Here is a 3,698-nt window from a genome sequence, read left to right on the forward strand (position 1 = left end):
TACAAGATCAGAGAGCTTAAGACAATGTAGTTCTTGATAATGTTACAACAAGGGCAACAAGTTTCCTTGGCACACAAAACCAGAATTTGTTAGCCAGAAGATACGATTAGTTTGATAGAAAAATGGAGAAATAATGTGACGAAAGAAAACAAATCATGAAGGAAGGCTAATAATGGGAACCCAGTTCCAACAGGTGGCATTATGTAAAAATCAGCTAAATCGTGTCAAATACTTTATTTTTCATATCAGGATGCCTGATATGATATGGTGAGGGAAGTTCAAATACAGACCTGCCCAACCCTAAAATCATAGGAAATGGTGGTCTGGAAAAAGTAGAAATGAAATTGAGACATCAGCACCCCTTTGGTCACTGTCCAATTAAGACTGCCTAAAAGTGACATTCTGCTCTCATAAAAATGAATAAATATAACACTTTTTGGAAATATTACAGTAAGTGTACCTTCCAGAGGTATCTCAGTTTATTCCAGTACTACGTGGTGTTCTGACAAGAAGACTGCAAGTCTGTTTATTGCAAGTCTTTCAATTTCAGCAATCTATTTTACATGTTTGGGGTTTTTTTATCTGCCTTTTGCCTATCTGAAACAAAATTTTATGTAACAGGCTGAACCATCCCTGAGATTTTTGAGCTGGCATTTATTACTTTAGACTACTTATCACACAGCTTTTTCCACATTCTATCTCTAGAAGGAGAGTGAACTTTTTAAGTGCATCAGCTATAACAATTGATATGTGGGCAAGTGATGAAGGGCTGTTACACTTCACTGAGTATCTTTCATTCCTTCTGCACACTCATCTAAGTCATCTCCTTTCCTAGCACTCCTCCATGGTGTCCCAGTCCCACAGATAATTTTATAGACAGGCTGCCCTTCTGAGCACTTGAGAAAAACAAAACATGGCAAAACAAAAAACCAAATCCCTATTGGAATTATCGGGGAAAAGAAATAGCTCACCTGAGATGGTTATTTATCATATGTTGATATCCTTACTATGGGACATCCAGTTTGGAAGTTCAAAATGAAAGACATACTGTTTTGAGTATTCTGACCAAATATGACAGAACAATTAACCCTGAAAAAACACTACTTAGCATGAAAAACAATAATATGTTTTCTTTCTCCATCTAACCTTTCTAGCTGTGATTTCTGTCTCTTAGCTAAGCTGGTGTGTTTGTGAGGCTTGTAGCAGCCTCATCCTGCTCTGTCCATAGCTGCTTCAAAATAATGTTTTCCGCTTTAATGATTAGATTTTCCATTTCAGTGCTATGTGTCTGCTTGTGTACTTGTCCTTTCTGTGCATGCCTTGTCAATGTAATCAAACATTACAAATGTCCATTACAATATACTCCGGAGGAGAATACTCCCAGCAACACTGCCAGATGCGATCCTCCGGCTCATATCACTGTAGTTAATGCACAGACCTTTCAGCAGCTGGCACAAGTGAATGTATCACTCCTCTCATCCACTATGCTGTATCCAAATGTTTTGTTTCCTTTGGCCAGCTTAAATGCTCTTCTCACATGGATCTTGTTTTTCAATAGCAAGTTTTCAATAGCCTTTCTGTCTGACAGCAGATCAGATGTCTAGAAACAGTCCTCAATAAAAGGCAGTTAGCAACTCCTGGAAGTGAATGAGGTGGCACCCAGACAGTAGGGAGACTGAGATGACAAGAAGGTGGGAAAAAGAAACGGTTACTTGTGTTCGATTAGACAGTAATTTCTCTTTGCTGATTTAAAACTTTGCTTGGATGATGATTAGATTTTCATAGTGTGGTGTAATTTCATGTTTTCCTTTTGGAAGACTGAAATAGCTTCAGTAGCTTTTAAGGAGCTCCTATGTATGCCCTAGGCTGTCCATGAACATTACAGATTTCTCCCCCACCCACCTCCACCCCATGATAGAATAGCTGGCCTGAGCTCTTCACACACAGAGAGAGGAGACAAAAATACTCCTCCTCACCTACTGCTGGTTGTGATACTTTTGGATGTTGAAATAAGGCTGTAATCTGTGTATCTCAGACATGAGCTTACATCTAAACTCGGTGAACAATTTTAATTCTCTTGCCTTAAATGCTGCTTATCTGAAATAATCATGTCTAAGTGATGAGACAGAAAAGAATCGATCAAGTACACCACTCAGTAGAGACATATGGTATTCTGGACTTCAGCTGCAAAGAGAAAGCAGTGCTTGTAACTAATGCTTTTGTGTAGTTGAAAAAATAATATTGCTGGCATAGAGAATAGAGAGAAGCAGAAAATACATATGTTCTCCTGTTACAGTTCTTGGGTCTAATCTTGAGCAAAGATAGGACTGGGTATTTTAATCTTCCTAATTTATTATCTATCTGTTCATTTTACTACATTCAGTTGTCAGAGAGAGTGTGTTGTTCTGCTACAGAAGGCTGCAAAGTGTTACTCTCTGGAATTGCCCTTGGTAAGAGGGTTTTTCCTGTGAGAAGACTGTATGGCAGATTCTGACCAGCACGTATGGATTAGTGGTTCTCTTCTGATATGAGTAACTCTTTTTCTGAGGTAATTATTTTGAGAAGAAGGGGTAGTTATTTTTGTAAAAACAGATAAAAATTTTATTACTGGTGTCAGTTGCTTGTGAAAGATAACTTTACATCTGCGAACACTTAGAAAAGGATTTGCCTAAATTCAACCCAAAGAAGAGAAATAATATTTCTTTTGAGTTCAAAAGCTTTACCATTAAAACAACACAGGGTGAGTAAGGAGAGAAGTAAGGGATATTCTGAATAAGTAAGGGGTCTCTTCATGATAAGGCCATCTCTGTCCTTTCAGAGTATGCGCCTCAGTTAGTCAGTCAGTCACTAACAGGAATACTTTGCAAGTGAGACCTGTAGATAAAAAAGCTTTCCCCTCCACCCTTCTACACTCTCATGTCATACCTTCACCAGGTTCCGCCAGATAGCTTCTTCTACCATTACAGACATGTATCTTAAGAGGTAATTCACACTTTTAAGCCAATGTTTCTTTGCTTGGGGTTTAAGAGTTCATGTGGGCTTCCCACTCAGGCCTATCTGGTCACGGATTCTCCTTTCCACTTTTCTTACAAGCTGAGACTCTAAAAAATAAATTCAGACTTGGGATAGACAGTGTCAGGTTAGGGGTAGTCCATAGTTCAGGATGGCTCCATGTTTCTGTGAGGAGACCTGAGTTTGCTTCGGCTCTATTTACACCAGCTTGAAAGCTACAGCATCTGTGAGGAGCTGAGAGTGAAACCCCATGCTTTTGGCATAATATGCTTACCCCTAGGTGGTGGACTAGGTGAGAAGTGGATATACCACGGCTGTGAGTGCCCTCTGCATTGAACAGTGTTTATGGAGAAGGTAGGGCTACATGCTGGCCCATCTGTGGACCTGAAGCATCCTGAAGGCAAAGCATGTATGAGTGAAACTGCCCCAGAAAGTGCAATTTTCCCATCCAACTAAGCCTCAGTTTGATTTCTAACATTTCAGTTTACTTATAAATTAGTGAGTTCCAAGAAGCTATTTCTAAACATGATACTTTCCTTGCACTGTTGCATGAAAACTTCCTTCATCCTATGCAGGAGAGTTGCAAAGATCACCAAGTAATGAAATAGCAGTAATTAATTTAATCAATTAAAGAATCTATTTTCCTTTTGTTTCTAGAAAGATCTTCCAAGGATAACTCCAGGGAA

This window comes from Corvus brachyrhynchos, unplaced genomic scaffold, assembly GCF_000691975.1.
Source record: "Corvus brachyrhynchos isolate BGI_N302 unplaced genomic scaffold, ASM69197v1 scaffold239, whole genome shotgun sequence".
In the NCBI taxonomy this organism is placed as follows: Eukaryota; Metazoa; Chordata; class Aves; order Passeriformes; family Corvidae; genus Corvus; species Corvus brachyrhynchos.